This window comes from Ambystoma mexicanum, chromosome 5p, assembly GCF_040938575.1.
Source record: "Ambystoma mexicanum isolate Mex_15411 chromosome 5p, UKY_AmexF1_1, whole genome shotgun sequence".
Taxonomy (NCBI): Eukaryota; Metazoa; Chordata; class Amphibia; order Caudata; family Ambystomatidae; genus Ambystoma; species Ambystoma mexicanum.
Genome location: NC_090930.1, coordinates 641,992,417 through 642,010,482, shown reverse-complemented (window position 1 = coordinate 642,010,482; position 18,066 = coordinate 641,992,417).

Genomic DNA, 18,066 nt, shown 5'->3' with positions numbered 1-18,066 from the left:
ATTGGAGAATTGTGGGGGCATTCAGGGCCAATACCGTGATCGAGATCTAGAGGGTGGGTGCAAGACAAGAGAAAGATTTTTTGCAGTTCCTCTATTTTTAGACTACTATTGATTTTGAAGCCAGCTGGTCAATTTACTGTGCAGGGAACATGTGCCACTAGATATGTGGAGCTTAGCTGCCAGGTACACTCGTGACTGCTCTGTAGATGATACATTAAGGGGCCGATTCATGGAACAAACGTGCGCCGAAAATCTTTGCGCAAGCAGGCGCAAGCAGGCGCAAGCAGGCGCAAGCGCAAAAAAACAGGCGCACGCGCACGCGTGCGATTCATGGAAATCCCTGCGCGTGTTTACCTCGGGATGTGAGCCAAACCCATGCATGGCGCACAAGTCACTGCAACATCCCGAAAGGCATGCGCAACGCGCACAGTGAAAGCGCACAACCTCGGCGCATACACCAGAAAGTGGGCGGAACACGGGGTGTAACGCGCGGAATGGGGAACAACGCGCGAAAATAAGGGCGTAACTGGGGATGTACTGCAGGGAAGCAGACGGAACGCCCACACGCACTCGAACCACACGTATTCATGGAATCGAATAGGGCAAAGCCACGCACAGCCAAAGACACGCACAAGCCGAAACACGTCCGCCACACGAAGGCAGGCGGTAGCGTCCCTGCGCATTACAAAAGTGGCAACATACAGCAATTGGGCCTGTGCGAGCGGGGCACGTGTATTTCGGAGGTGCGCGGGAAGTTACACACGCGATTGAGCGGGGTACGTGTATTTCGGGGGTGCACAGGAAGTTACACACGCGATTGAGCGGGGTACGTGTATTTCGGGGGTGCGCGGGAAGTTACGCACGCGATTGAGCGGGGTACGTGTATTTCAGGGGGTGCGCGGGAAATTACACACGCGATTGAGCGGGGTACGTGTATTTCGGGGTTGCGCGGGAAGTTACACACGCGATTGAGCGGGATACGTGTATTTCGGGGGTGCGCGGGAAGTTACACACGCGATTGAGCGGGGTACGTGTATTTCGGGGGGGCGCGGGAAGTTACACACGCGATTGAGCGGGGTACGTGTATTTCGGGGGTGCGCGGGAAGTTACACACACGATTGAGCAGGGTACGTGTATTTCGGGGGTGTGCGGGAAGTTACACACGTGATTGAGCGGGGTACGTGCATATCAGGGGTGCGCAGAAAGTATCACACGCGATTCCATCAGGGCACGTGTATTACAGGGGTGCGGGGGAAGTGTCACACGCGACATCAGCAGGGCACGTGTATTCCAGGGGTGCGTGGGAAGTTCCACACGCAATTCCATCAGGGTACATGTATTACAGGGGTGCGCGGGGAGCACCACACGTGAATTGCACGTGTGGGTCCTCCCAGGTGTTCCCTCAACACCCTCCACGGCCTCTGCAGGTGGCTCACACCACAGGGCCTACCCTGCACATGTCCTGCAGGCACCCCATCCACCATGGCCATGCCCCCCAGTCAACCCACATGTCAACTTGCACTACTGCCCACCAACGCATGTCCCCCTGCACCCCCAGCCACCAGGGGCACCCTCCACCAGGCCCCCACCCATGTCTCCCAAAACCACCACCACCCAGCAGTGCAGGGTCATCCTCCACCAGGCCCCCACCCATGTCTCCCACCACCCCCACCCCCCAGCAGTGCTGGGTCACCCTCCACCAGGCCCCCACCCATGTCTCCCACCCCCCCCACCCCCAGCACTGTGGGGCACCTGCCAGCAGGCCCCCACTCATGTCCAACTCATGTACCCCTGCACCCTCACCCCCCAGCACTGTGGGGCACCTGCCAGCAGGCCCCCACCCATATCTGCCACCGCCCCCACCCCCCAGCACTGTGGGGCACCTGCCAGCAGGCCCCCACCAATGTCTCCCACCACCCCCACCCCCCAGCAGTGCAGGGTCACCCTCCACCAGGCCCCCACCCATGTCTCCCACCCCCCCACCCCCCAGCAGTGCAGTGTCACCCTCCACCAGGCCCCCACCCATGTCTCCCACCACCCCCCAGCACTGTGGGGCACCTGCCAGCAGGCCCCCACCCATGTCTCCCACCACCCCCACCCCCCAGCACTGTGGGGCACCTGCCAGCAGGCCCCCACTCATGTCCAACTCATGTACCCCTGCACCCCCACCCCCAGCACTGTGGGGCACCTGCCAGCAGGCCCCCACCCATGTCTCCCACCCCCCCACCCTCCAGCAGTGCAGGGGCACCCACCACCAGGCCCCCACCCATGTCCAACTAATGTTCCCCAACCCCCACCCACCAGCACTGTGGGGCACCTGCCAGCAGGCCCCCACCCATGTCTCTCACCACCCCCACCCCCCAGCAGTGCAGGGTCACCCTCCACCAGGCCCCCACCCATGTCAAGCAAACCCCCACCCCCAGCAGTGCAGGGTCACTCTCCACCAGGCCCCCACCCATGTCTCCCACCCCCCCACCCCCCAGCACTGTGGGGCACCTGCCAGCAGGCCCCCACTCATGTCCAACTCATGTACCCCTGCACACCCACCCTCCAGCACTGTGGGGCACCTGCCAGCATGCCCCCACCCATGTCTCCCACCACCCCCACCCCCCAGCAGTGCAGGGTCACCCTGCACCAGGCCCCCACCCATGTCTTCCACCGCCCCACCCCCCAGCAGTGCAGGGTCACCCTCCACCAGGCCCCCACCCATGTCTCCCGGCCACCCCACCCCCCAGCACTGTGGGGCACCTGCCAGCAGGCCCCCACTCATGTCCAACTCATGTACCCCTGCACCCCCACACCCCAGCACTGTGGGGCACCTGCCGGCAGGCCCACACCCATGTCTCCCACCCCCCCACCCCCCAGCACTGTGGGGCACCTGCCAGCAGGCCCCCACTCATGTCCAACTCATGTACCCCTGCACCCCCACCCCCCAGCACTGTGGGGCACCTGCCAGCAGGCCTCCACCCATGTCTCCCACCACCCCCACCCCCCAGCAGTGCAGGGTCACCCTCCACCTGGCCCCCACCCATGTCTCCCACCACCCCCACCCCCAGCACTGTGGAGCACCTGCCAGCAGGCCCCCACTCATGTCCAACTCATGTCTCCCACCCCCTCACCCCCCAGCACTGTGGGGCACCTGCCAGCAGGCCCCCACCCATGTCTCCCACCACCCCCACGCCCCAGCAGTGCAGGGTCACCCTCCACCTGGCCCCCACCCATGTCTCCCACCACCCCCACCCCCAGCACTGTGGGGCACCTGCCAGCAGGCCCCCACTCATGTCCAACTCATGTCTCCCACCCCTCCACCCCCCAGCACTGTGGGGCACCTGCCAGCAGGCCCCCACCCATGTCCAACTCATGTTCCCCAGCCAACATGTCATCACAATCTAGATCCCTGGTCCCTATGGTCAGCCTCCAAATGCAAAACACCCACCCGAGTATTGCATCCACCCACTCATAATTGGCAATTACATGACAGAACACCAATTGCAAGTTCTGAAACAAACACATTTCCTTCACATACACCCAATGGGTGTCAGTGAATCTCAAAACCCATATCATGATATGCATGAAACCAATGAGATGATACTACGGGCCTCATTACGACCCTGGCGGAGAGGGGTTTACGCCAGCGTAATGCATGGCGTACCTCTCCGCCAGATTACGGCTTTCCGTAGCGCCATGGTGATTTTTACGCCCGGATTTTCCGGGCGGAAAAATCCATGGCGCTACGGGACCTCTTGTTAATTACGCCACCGTAATCTACGGTGGCGTAATTAACGCCTTCCCCACTCCCATTATACCCTATGGGGCAAAAATGGGAATGGGGAAGGGTAAATGGGGATTGGGGACTAACCGCCCCGCCAAGGTCGGAATGGGGCGGTGAGTCCGCCAACCCCCATGGCGGAGTTGGCAGCTCTGCGCCATGGACCATGGTGCAAATTGCACCATGGTCCTCCGCCAGGGTCGTAATGAGGCCCTACACATTGAAGTTCACTAAAAAAATATGTATTAAAGGAAACATAAATAGAATCAAAAATAAAGAAACAGAAATGTAAATGTACAAAAATGAAAAGAAGCATGTCCGTTAAAAAAAGCAACACCAAAAATCAAATTCCAAAGTAATGGTGTCCAAAGTCACTGGCCCTCATTACGACCCTGGCGGAAAGTGACTGACCGGACCGCCACAGCGTAAATAGCGTTTCTGCCATTGCACGACGGAGCAAAGTGCGGCTAATTCCGACCCATCGGGCACGAGCACTACTCCATGGCGGAAGTGCAATGTCCGCGATGGCGGAAATGTCCCCAAAACGCCCCCCACCGCCGTCGTACGGCGCCCTAAGTGCAATTCCGCCACCCATCTTAGCGGTCACCGTAATGAGCGTCAATCGGAAAGTACGGTGACCGTAAATATACGGAAACGGAAGTAAAAACATGGTCCCGGAACGGGAAACAGCACGCCGTACACCTATAAAATCAGAATTCCCACACAACCATTAAAAATACTACCCTGAGACACATCACAACCCGTCATCCACCCTAGTGAAAACAATAACAATGGGAAAAGTAGCGAAAAAAGCGTGCGACCGCAAGCGGCAGGTCCACTTCTCCCGTGAGGAACTCACCGTGCTCACAGAGACCCTGCAGGAGAATGCTGCCGTCGTCTTCTCGACGCAAATGACCAGGACGGCACTTGCGAACAAGAAGGCCATATGGGCCCTGGTGGCACAGCGGGTAAGTGCGGTGGGGACCGCACCCCGCAACCCACAGCAATGCAGAAAGCGATGGGACGACCTGCGGATACGCGTCCGGAGCATACTTTCTGCCAACCGAAACATTGCCACAGCCACCGGGGGAGGATCGGAATCACCCATCAAGTTGACCCCCTGGGAAGAAATCTGTGCCTCCACCATTGGAAGTGAGAGTATAGAGGGAGTCGGAGGGATGGAGAAAGGAGTGCAGACATCCGAAGAATCAGGTAGGTGGGCCAAATAAAACAATGCTAAAACCACAATGTCCAATCATGTGAAGTACCATGTGTCCACATAGTGCAACAGTAACACATGTCCATGAGAACGTCCACATACATTGGCCTGATAGCGCACTTCAAAACGCACAATAAATACATAAATAATTAAAAACCCTAAAAACAGCCTCTACAAGTGCAGCATGCACACCCTAACTGCAGGCTGCAAAACAACTGCATCCTCAATCCACACATAAATGAAACCACCTCCAAGGCCCCGACCCAAATCACCCTCAGGTACCACCCCAATGCATGTGATACATTGCCATTCCAATTTCAACAGACCCATTAATAACGCTCGCCCTCCTTTACTCCACCACAGGGTCCGATTCAAACGACGAGCTCCAGGACACCCCTACCAGCACACCTGCAAAGAGGGCCAAGACCAACGGCCAAAGACCCTCCACCTCAGCTGCACGCATCAAGACACGGCAGCAGCACAAATCAAGTGACAGCACACAGGAGGGAACTTCAACAGGCACCCCAGCAGCCAGCATGCCCACAACAGCACCACCACAGGTCCCCCCAATGGATGCCACAGAAGGCACTGCTTCTGGTGGCAGCAGCACCATAGGTGACACTGCATTAATGGCAGCATGCTCCGACACAGAAAACGGGGATGTCGAAGTAAGATCCATCCATGACCTGTCTCAATCCCCCTGTTTGTTCCATCCCGTACACCATGAGGATACCACGCAGGGGTACCCACAAGACGACGACTGGCCATCCCTCACAAGCCCTGTGGCAAGGCAACATGAGGTCACCAGCCCCTCTGTGACACCACCGCAAATGGCCATGGCCCAGCAGAGGCAACAGTCCCTCGACCAGGTGATCGTGCAACAGCAGCAACTGGCCACGCTCCTCAAGGACCATGCTGATGAATGTCGGGGTACTAAGTCAGCCATAGAAACATCTACTGAGACACTTAGGGCAGAAATGGAGAGAAGTACAGAGACACTAAGGGCACAAATGGAGAGAAGCACCGAGAGCCTGAGAGTAGAAATGGAGAGAAGCACTGAGAGCCTGAGGGGGGAACTGCATGCGACATCCAAAGACGTATGTGCTGAACTTGCCGCTGTGCGCCGTGTGCTCACTGAGCTCTCACAAACCCTCAGGAACATGCATGGACGTGAGCAGGCAGAGACATCATCCGTTGCAAGTTCCATCCAGGGCAGCCCCCAACGTAGATCTGGGAGGAACCTGCGCTCCACAGGCAGGGGTGCCCCTGATACCCGGCAGGGGGCTTGCAATAGCGTCTGCCCACTGACAATGAGCACCTTTGGACACTGGTGTTCGGGGGGGAGGTAGGCGGGTGGAGGGGGTATGTTGGGCTCACTTGGGTGGCGGGTAGATGGGGTGTGTAACATAATTTCACATATGCGATAAACATTTCACTATCATCCAATGAGATGTGTGGACATTGATCTTTGTGTACGAGGCCATTATAGGCGTACAGTCCATATTGTGCATGTTCCAGACACACACAGTGCCACAAGTCCCGTGTCCATGTATCAGCCACCAGGCGTGAGTGCTAGAAGCATGAATCTATGAGAATCTGATGAATGTCTCGGCCCTCCTGTGCCTCGCGGACTCCTTGAGGTGCTGCCACATCCCCACCCTCATCATGACCATCTACAGGTGCTTGCAGTTCTGCGTCAGGGGGCATGGGCACATTTCTACGTACGCACATGTTGTGTAGCATGACACATGCCATGACCATCTTTGCCACCTTCACATGGCGGTACAGGAGTGCCCCGCCAGACCTGCTGAGGCAGCGGAAACGAGCCTTCAGTAGGCCGAATGCCTGCTCTATGACTACACGGGTACGTGAGTGGGCATGGTTGTAGTCCTCCTCAGGCTGGTTCTGTGGGTTCCGGAGTGGTGTAAGGAGCCATCTCTTCAGTGGATACCCGGCATCACCTGTATGTGGACAATAAAGGATGTTTGTGGAATGACATTGCTACGTACGCCCCCCCCCCTTCCTGCCAGGTCATTGCCGCATCACATACCCCACATTATCATGCATGAAATGAGACTCACCGAGTAGCCAGGATCTGTTCCCTGCGTGTCGCTCCATGTAGCGTGGTATTGTAGAGTTCCTCAAAACCATAGAATCATGGGTTGATCCAGGAAATCGGGCACAACAATGGGTAATGATCCTGTTGGAGTCACACACCATTTGTACATTCAGAGAATGAAATTGTTTTCGGTTGCGGTACTGGGCCTCCATGGCATGCGGGACGACCAATTCCACATGGGTGCAGTCGATGGCACCAATGCAACCCGGTATGCCGCCAAGTGCATGGAATCCCACTTTTGTGTTCGTAATTTCCTGCTCCGAGCGTGGTAGAGAGATGTAGTCGTCTGCGTGCTTCAGGAGGGCATCGAGCACTTGCAATAGTGTCCGTGAGAACACTGGCTGTGAAATGCCATGCAACTGTCCGACTGTGTGCTGGTAGGTGCCTGTGGCCAGGAAGTGGAGTACAGACACCACCTTCAGTAGGGGTGGAATGGCGGTTGGGCTATCTATCATGCTGACAAGGTCAGCCTGTGTCATATCCACAATGGCGGTTATGGTGTCCCGGTCCAAACGGTAGAGGGTGTGGATCTGCTCATCCGTGAGGTTGAACGGATGTGCTCGGAGGCGTGGGATTGCGGGCTGCCTGCGTGGTGGTAGTGGCTGTGCTGGCGGGCCTTGCTGGCCCTGCCTTGCCCTCCTCCTCCTCCTGCGTCTCCTCTGTGCAGCCGGTTGTTGTAGTAGTTGCTGTTCGTCTTCTTCTTGAAGTTGGAGTACTTGCAGTGCAATCAGGTCCCCCAGGGCCAACATCGCTAGTCCTGCCGGTAGCATTTTGGTGTGGGTGTGGGAGGGGGTTGGGTGTGCAATTTATGTGTTTTCAAGCTCTATTGCCTCCACCTGTGGTGATTCATTCCACCTGTGCAAGCTGCAATCCCCTTTTGGCGAGCACGTCCCGCACACAACGCTGCAATTCGACGCATGGCATCTTGCTATTACAATCATGTATATGATCCCGATGGCAGTGAAATATTGGTTCATATGTTCATTCTGCTATGGTTCCATTGTTTCACATACTATCTTTGCAGTCGCGAACAAACTTGTGAAGGGTCAGTGGAATGTAGTGCTCGATTAACGGTGGACCCTCATGCAGCACTGTACCGCGGTTCACCGACGGGCGGGGCGTCCCATTTGTGAGTGAAGCCAGTTTGCATTTACACACAATGCCGCACTACATGGATGAATTTGTGATTTCGAGCGGTCACAGATGCCTTTCCGACGTGATGTTGCAAATGAGGTATTCGAAGGACAGCGCTTTCGGTCTTCAGCTAGCGGCGAGGAGACGCCCACAGGTCTGACTGCAAATATAACGTTCTATTGTTTTGTGTCCTTGGGACAGGGGCCATGGCGAGAATGCAATGATTGATATGAATAGTATGGGATGCGCAATAGCGTAGTGGACGATAAGGCAGAACGTTCCCAAATACATCTTACTTCACAACACTGGAATCCCGGCCTGGAGCACAGTGGATTTTGCAGACTGCATTACGCACAGACTCAATGGAAATTTCACATGTGATGTGAGTAAATAATCAGGCGTTTTCATACAGGGATGAGGAAATGATGTATGGATGCATGGACAGATGATTAAATGGAGAGTTTGCCATGTACAGGGCTTTTTGGAATCTATCCACCTCCCCTGCGCTATGTGATGCAGAGCCGCCATAGTGGGACCATCGTCTATCTGCCCTTGTTGTACCCTCCCTGTCTCGACGCGCCTTCATACACTTGTGTCTATGCACGTTACTAATCCCATCGAATGGATTCTGTTTAGACAGACGCATGCACACAAGCACTCGTGTGTAATAGTGTTTCCAGCTCGATTTTCATAGTTATGATTCGCAAGTGATTTTTGGGTGGGAATAATCCTTTGGAGTGGGCTAGCATGCATATGGCTGTAGATTTAGTGTGATCATTGAAGTGAGTAATACGAATCAAGTTCTGATGGCCTACTATTCTTTTTCATTTCATTTGGGCGACAGGTATCTCCTCCCCTTTTGCCGCTGCCATCTGTATGCCACTCCTGCAGATGGCTTTTACTCCCGGCACCTGCTGCTTCGAGTTAATCAGTGGAGCACCATTACGATCTTATGGGACGATCGCCAATGGGCCACATGCCCTTACGCAGTACTAGTGGCTAGGAGCAACATTTCGAGCTTTCAGCTGGACTAGTGCCTACCTAATGGGACGGCCCTGCCGTTCTAGGCGCTTCCATGTTGCCTTTTTGAACGTGAATGTAGCCCCTGTGTACCATGAAGGAACAGGGCGTCACACAAGAAGAAGCTGGTCATTTATTGCGGATGCAGCCCACAATGATGAAATGTATTTTGGGGTTCATGTCCTAATGGCTGTATGGGCTTGGTGATTTTGTGGTGCATTAAATGTCTATTCTGATTTTAACCGTGTAGCGTTCTTCTTTGCAAGTAATGTGGCATATTCCTATTTGTGGTGCGATGTTTTGTGAGAAGATCTGCATTGGGTTCCGGCTTCTGAGTATAGTTGCGTGGTACTGTACTGGCCGCGTTTGCCTACGAAGCCCAGTGTGGTCAGGGATAGGGGCTACCATTGTGACTGTTTTAATGATGTCCTGCTCATGGGCGGGGGATTTGCTTTTGTGTAACAGATGCCGGTCAGCCAGGTGGATTGGTGGAATGATGTGATTATCAGAATATGGCTGGTCACAGGTGCCTGTGTTTGCGTGCGTTTCTTGGAGGGAGACTGAGGTCATGTCCATTGGAATGGCTTCTGTATTCGTGCCATCTGTGCCCTGCAGCTCCCATTGGCCCCTCTTGAGATGTGCCTGGCTGCTCAGTCACTCTGCCAACTTGTGTGGTCCATGCTTATGCTGATGGTTGGTTGGTTTACTGGCAGGAGTACAGGGCTGGTGCAGTCTCCCTCAGGATACTGCTTTGTATGTTGCCTTACACTGGTGTCAGTCGATGGGGGGGCCTGTTTTTGTTTGTCTCATTTTTCTGCTCATGTTGCAGTACTTGAACCTTCACATGCCTGTGCTGCATCAGTGCGGCAATGGTGCCATGGCATGAATGGATGGCCACTCACAAGGCACTTGGAGCCCCTAGATTCATTTGTTCGTTGGCATGCATGGGTGGCTTGTACATTTCACTGGTTGCATTTGTGTCTTCATTGCACCTACGAGGAGTTGTGCAATGTGGCCAGGGAGTGGTGTACAGGCACTCAGTAGGGCCGTTTACGGTTGATTCGCGAAGCCGTACTTCTCACCATGGCGGAATGGTACATTCCGCCATGCTTGATGGCGTTAGGTACATGTCCGCTTGGATCGGAATTCGCGTACCATTACGCCATGGTGGTAATTACGGTTTGGCATGGCGCGCGTGCGCGTACTTGGTGCAGTTAGCGTTGGCGTTCACTACGGTGTCGCTAATGGCATCGTACTTTACGGTGACGGGTCATAATCGCACCGAGCGCTATTCGATGGCGGTATTGCATTTCCGCCATCGTTTTTCGATTTCCGCCAGGGTCGTAATGAGGGTCACTGTCCACAAAACAAAATCCAATGGGAAATAAAAAAGAAAGCCATTGCTCCATGGTTAAAATGTGAAAGAAAAATACAATCAAACAGTGAACTATGTACATACGAACAAGCCAGGGTCCATTATCCCAACAAAAGAAAGGAAACCTATCTAACTACACTAACTAATAAAATAAACTATATACAATAATGTCGCCAATGTCCGAAAGGTCCAAAATAAATCCAAAAAAAAATGAAACCTAACACTACCTACATAACTATGTACAAGGGCAGCGGGCTAGTTTGACGGCTCACTTGTGGATGTCCCGGGCCAGGGCATCGTCGAACTCCTGCTCAATGTCCCGGAGGCGGTCCTCCTCCATCGCCCGAGGGTCCGCAGGGCCGTCGACGTGTCCACCTCCAAACCCCTGTGGATTGCCTCGAGGCATTCGGCCCGCCTCAGGGCCCTCCGCATGGAGTTCTCCGCCCTGACCATTGTGAGTCGTGCCTCTTCCGCCAGCTGCCGCTCCGCATCTATGGCGTGGCCCAACCGCTGCCACACGGAAGACACTCTCTGTCCTGGGTCCTCCTGTCCTCCGGCCGATGCCTGCCCCTCCGATGTTGAAGGCCCAGAGCCTTCATGGCTCCCACCACGTTGCTGCTGCTGCTGTGCCTCTGCCCGTGCACTGCCTCCTGCTGCCTGCACATCCTCCGCCGGCTGGGGTGCAGTCGTTGATGTGGCCACCCCTGCTGGACGTCCGACTACCGACTGTGGCAGGGATGCCTCCTCCACCAGCCTGGCCGCATCGTCAGAGGCAGCTCCACAGGGCACCCAGGTGACTGATGGGTGGGAAGATGGCACGGAGGACGACTGGCACGTAGCGGGTTCAGTTGAGGAGGGGGTCGTAGCAAGCCCCATCATACGGAGGAATCCAGCCTGGGTGACCTGTCCCAGCAGGCTGACATGGTCAACGAGCCATTCGAGATGACGTGCAGTCTCCTCATGAAAAGACTGCAGGTCACCTCGCATGGCCTGTTGACGCAACGCCACACCACTCAGAACAGGCTTAACCCGGACCAGGATAGCCACGTCCACAGGCAGAGGAAGGCCAGTTGTCGTGAGCTCATCCCCTGCCTGAAAACGGGTCTGGACGTAGGCATCCCTGCTGGTGCAAGATGATGCAGGGACAGGATCAGGGACAGGATTGCACACAGGCACCTCCGCGGCTGCCTGTGCTGCCTCCTGTCCATGGTCCTGCACTACACCACTAGCACCAGTGGGATCCCCACCTCCAGACCCCGTCTCTGTTGCTTGCACGGCCTCCTCCTCCACCAAACCCCCCACCAACCTGGATGACTCCGTGCCATCTTCCCCTGTTGGGCCCTGTGGGGTCCCAGCTGCCCCTTCTGCTGCCGAGGAGTCCAACTCCAACCTCCGCCTCTTGGACCTCCCCCCGGCAGCTGCAGCCTGGGACGCGGCACCGGACTCCTCACTCCCCAACGAGATGACAACATGGGAGGGGAGCCGGGCCTTGCATCTCCGGCTGGCGGTGGGATCCCCGCCGCTGTGCTCCACAGCACCTTCTCCGCCCTCTTCATCAGATGACGCTGCAGACAGGGAGAAATAAAACACAGGCATCAGGGCACTGTACAATGGACACATACACACATGACAGTTGTACATGAGTGGCATTGGCAAACCTCAGACATGGCATCACAATCCCCAACACACATGTCATTTCAACTCGCACACATGAGCCATACCACAGCCATATCGCAACTGCCAGCACCATCCATACACATACAACAGCATGAGCAGGCAAAGGTGAGCCAGACATCACATGCAACACAGGAAGTGCACCACACATGTACACACACCACCACACTTGCATGCATGTGTACACCTCTGCCAAGTGTCGCAGTGTGCAGATGGGCATCCATGTCACATCTGCCGATCAGGCTTCCACATACCGCTGTCACATGCATCCATGTTGCATCACTGTTGCACCCTTGTGAAATACACACACATGCACATGTTCACAGTGCTGATACAAGCAGCTGAAAACAACATACATGCGTGACATCACGGACATGTCTACTTACATACACATTCATCCAAACATGTGTGCCCACACAACTGCATTTCGCATGCAAGCCTACACTCACAAGCACCATCCATGTCTCACACATTCCAGCCCTCGCATGTGTTAGCCCCACGGCCCTGTACACCCCCACCCATACTCGACCCCATACAAACAGATGTGCAACCTGCACACTACTGAAAAATCACCACATGCACATCTCACAATCAGGATGCATGTACACTTACCGCTTGACTCCAGACGGGTCTTCCTCTCAAGGACCTGGACGTGGAGCGCTGGGGATATGCGTTCCAGGACCCTTATCTGTTCTTCCGACAAGTGGCCCCGGCACCCCTTGGCATCCGCTGCCTTCAAGAGGCGCTGGGCCTTGTTCAGGGTCCTGGACTTCAAGTCCTTCCAGCGCTTCTTGACATGTTGTAAGTCGCGGACTGCCACCCCCTCCGCGTTGATGGCAGTCACGATGTCAGTCCAGATCCGAGTCCGTCCTTCCTTGTCGGCGCGGGAACTTCTGAAGAGGGCATCATACTGCCCCAGGACTTGCTCCACCAGGACACCAACTTCGGTGGCACTGAAGCTGGTGCCCCTCTGCCTCTCTGGCCGGGGGTTGTCAGTGGTCTCAGATGATGTTTGCCCCGACATGACAACCCCAGAGGCAGGAGTGGGTGGGCAACTGGGTCCTGGGGCTGGGCTGTGGAGCGATGGAATCCCAGTCGGGAGTCTTCGGTTCCAGCAGGGGTGGTCACAGCAACAGCACCCCTGGCTGATGTGCAGGCAGCAAATAGCAGGGCATGTGGGCAGCAGGCAGTCAGGCAGCAGCAGATGGCAGGTGGGAGCGTGCTCGGGGCTCTGGGGGGCAGTAGTTCGGCCTTCTGGGCAGGAGCGTGGTCTTCCGTGTGCTTACGCGTGGCCAGCTTGATACGGAGTGAATTGGCACGTGAAAATCCTGCACGTCTGCGTGTAAATCGAGGAAAGGCCCTTAGCGCGTATGCACGTCAGCACGCATATGCGATTTCATTGGACCAAAGGCCCTTAGCGCGTGAGCGCGTCTGTGACGTGACGCGCGCGGGTGTTTCCCTCATTATACGTGATGACAGAGCACACGTGGATTTCCACCAATCGCGTGTGAAAGTTCCCGCGCACCCCGAAACACACGTACCCAGGCCAATCGCGTGTACGCTCCCTTCCCTCCGATTACACGCGATGACACTCGGACGTACAGTTTTACCACGTATCCGAATACGGGAAACCCGTGCACGGCAAAAGACGTGCACAGGCGTCAACGCGTCCGCCACACAAAGGCAGGCGGAAGCGTCCCCGCGCACAGCATAAAAATGCGCGCAAACAACAAACGCGTATATACAGCTACGATGAATGCCCCATTTGTCGCAGCACTGATCGTGGGACACCGCAGGAGGAGGAGAATAGCCAGGGCACGCATTTTCGCACCACGGACAAGCCTTTTTGGGATGCCTGATGACCAGGTCTATGGCAGGTATAGGTTTCCACCCCATATCATCCTAGACCTGGTCAGGGAGTGGGAAGTTGACCTTACATCCCCCACCCTTTGCTCCCAAGCATTGAGCCCCTTGGAGAAGCTGCTCAATGTCCTGCATTTTTTGGCCACTGGGTCATTTCAGTGGACCACTGCCATAGTGGGGGGGGTCTCACAGGCCACGCAGTCACGCTGCCTACACCAGGTACTGGCAATCACGACAGCGCGCCCCTCAGTCCGCAGGCACATATACATGCCCAGAACACCCGCAGAAAGGCAGGCCGTTGTCCTGGATTTTTTCAGGGTGGCACACTTTCCCAAAGTGCTCGGTGCCATAGATTGCACCCATGTCACCCTACGTCCACCTAGGGCCACTGAGCACATCTACCGAAACCGCAAGCACTGGCATTCCATCAATGTACAGGTGGTATGCGATGCAAAGGGAATCATCACCTCTGTCTATGCAAACTACCCTGGCTCCACCCATGACAGTTTCATATACAGAATGTCCACCCTGAGCCGGGCCCTGAAAGCTGGGCAGCATGGCGACACATGGCTCCTAGGTCAGTACAAATGCCCTTGCACATGCATGCAAGTCACACACAGACAAATATCCAAACCCTAATAATCTCAACTATTATCAGCTCCCCAGGGGACAGTGCCTACCCTCTGAGCAACCACATGACGCCAATCCGGAACCCCACCACACCACCCCAGGTAAGATACAACGCCGCCCATATTGCAACCAGGGGCATAGTGGAGTGCACATTCGGAGTGCTCAAGTCACGTTTCCGCTCCCTTGACCGCTCTGCTGGGCAAATACTCTATGCACCACCAGTAGTGTGCAGGATCATTGTGGCAGCATGTGTCCTGAACAATGTTGCAACACGGCAGGGCGTCCCGGTGGACATGGTGGTGCCCCCACATCCCCAACCACAGGCACAGGTGCTACCCATGGGAGGGGACAGGGCACGTGGCGAGGAAGCCCGGTCACCTTGTGGCCACATTTTTCACCTAAACTCCCACCCCTGCGTAGTGCACACAGGCCTGGCACATACAAGGTGACAATCGATGATGACAAAGAGACAGTCAACTGTCACAACCCTACCACCCTGAGATAGTTGCCATGGAAGTGCCACATCGTCTGCATCCCTAGCTACTTAAAAACAAGCTATCCTGAGTGACCAAAAGGCACACATATGACATATGACATGATATGGCCTATACACAAGTATTGCAAGGTGCGATGAGGCAGGGAGGGGGGAACAAGGGAAGACAGACAACGGTATTTCTAGGCCAGGTGTCATTGAGATTGTGCAAGTGCAGGGGTAGGGGAAAGGGAAAAGTGCAAGGGGAAGGGGGAAGGAGTGCAGTATAGGGGAAGTAGCCCAAAAATAAAATACATAGGTCGGCTGGGGGCAACTACAAAGGTAAGTGCAGACAAGTGCTGGGAAGGGTGGGCTGTAGGCATAGAGAGACAGTACCGCAGTGCAGGGGTTGCCAGGGAGGCAGTGCAAGTGGAGAGTGGCTGGACCAGGGACCGAGGTTGGTGAGAGTGGCCCAGTTGCAGCTCCAATGCAGTTCCAGTGAAGAATTCTGCAAGGGAGAGGCAGAGAGAAAGCAGAAGCAAAGAGGAAGGTCTTGAGGTGCTTCCAGAACTGGAGATGGTTCCCCGCAAGTTCAAGTCAGGCAGGAAGGCTGTTCCAGAGGGAGGGCCCTGCCGCGGAGAGAGATCTACCCCCAGCTAGTTGCTCTGAGAAGCGGATGACCCTGACATGCAAGGTGTGCATCACACACACCTGCAAAACTTGCCATGGCCATCACTGTCATGTCACTCAAACCCTCCCAAACCACAACATAACATGGAAAGCAATACCCATACACCAACACAGTAACGATAAGGAACACATTGCCATGTCCTAAATGTACAGTCGCATCAGACAATGATGCCTGACCCGGAATCAGATGAAATGACAGACCAACAAAATCTCCCACCCAAAATAAGTCATTTCCAAATGCATTACAAGAGTCGTAGACGTAACATAACAATGAATGCCTGTCTACATGCACATTGTGCATTGCAAAATCAACACTGCAGCTCATGTGTGCAGTGTCCTACTCCTGCAACACACTGCTCAGCGCACAGCACAGTGAACACACACACTGAGCATCACATCTAAGTGACAGACCACATCAAACAGCAAATTAGGCATGTACAGGATCCATAATCGGTCACAGAACATGTGCTGCAGGGACACAGTGGGCACCAGAAGGAAAACAGTGTACACGTGGATATGCAAGGGTGGGAGTGCATGTAGTGCATCAGAGTGCAAGTGTGTGGTTCTGCAAAGACATGCACTCCACATATGCATGTGCAATCAAGTGACCATTAGTGTTCTCTACACATCACATGTGAACATTCACCATGTGTACACCCCAGCATGTCAAACCACAACTATCCCCTCGCACCTGAAAGGAAAACACAACACATGAACAGGCATTGATCAGCAGAACACAACATGTACATAGGATACCACCATTACAATGTCAGAGTTCCCATCACACTGCAGGGCAAGCCAACTATCAACAACAACCCCCGCCCTCCCTCACAAATGACCATGACCCACTGAACAACTGCACCTGGGTCATGGAGCCTTCAAACCTCAATTCCACCTGGCCACAGGATCACCTTTACCCTTCGTCACCATCTCCCACCTTGTGTGTAAAAAGGTGCCTGCCCCCTCATAATCAATGTCCAAAATCACAAAATCCAAGCCAGAAAAACGAACCAGAACACCCTCCAGTAGATGACTTGACGTAGCAGTACCTCACAAAGGCCAAGTACTACCACAATGATGCAACAACCAAGGCAGCACAGCAAAACAATGTCACGACAGGATGTGAAACATGTGTGGTACATGACGGATGTGTACTGTCACAGGTCCCCTGTACAGGCGCGGGAGTGTCACAAAACAACCACCCCCACCATGTCCTGGGTGCCTGCAAGGTCAAACTCACACAGGCCCCTGAGACCCTGGTGGGGAAGGAGGTTCAGGGATATGCAGTCGGGACAGGTGTTGACACACTGGATGACTGGAATGAGTGGCAGGAGAGGGGAGGAGGAATGACACATGAAACTAGGGAATGCACGAAAATGTACTACCTGCATGAACACATACACAATCCAAACAAACTTGGACATCATTGTCATGGCCTTCTGTAGTCCAGGCTCAGGAGTGGTACGAACCAACCACCCCCTCTAGGGTTTTGGCACCTGCAAGTTCGGGGCTTACACAGGCATCCGCAACCCCAGCGGGGAAAGAGGGTCAGGGAACGTTGCTTGGATAGGTACGGGACGCAGGAACACCGGGTAGAGGGTACAGGGTTCAAAATTGCATAGGATCAGGGGTGATTAGGGAGAAAAAACATACCAAATTGAACCACACATACATCCATGCATTAGTACACTCCCCAGCAAGCCTATGCAGAGCAGTTCGAAAGAAAAACAACAAGACACTTAGCTCTGGTTTTGAGTACTGGCCTCCTGCCTGCACACTCTCAGGTCCGGTTACAGGAGCACTGCAATGCTGCAAAGAGAGCCACAGTCAACAACCTGTATGTGCCAATTACACACAAACACAACACCAAACATGCCCCATAGCAACAAACTACTCTACAAACAGACAATCTGGTGTCGATGCTTCGTACCCATATATAACATCACCCCTGTGACGGGTCATACACAGTCAATGCAGTAAGTCAGCCGCTGGTGGGTGCGTGGCAAACGGAACACCTATGTGTCACAATTCACACAACATTCAATGTTCCCTGGGTAAGCAGATAGACCCATATAGCAAGAAATGACTTCAGAGCAAGTTG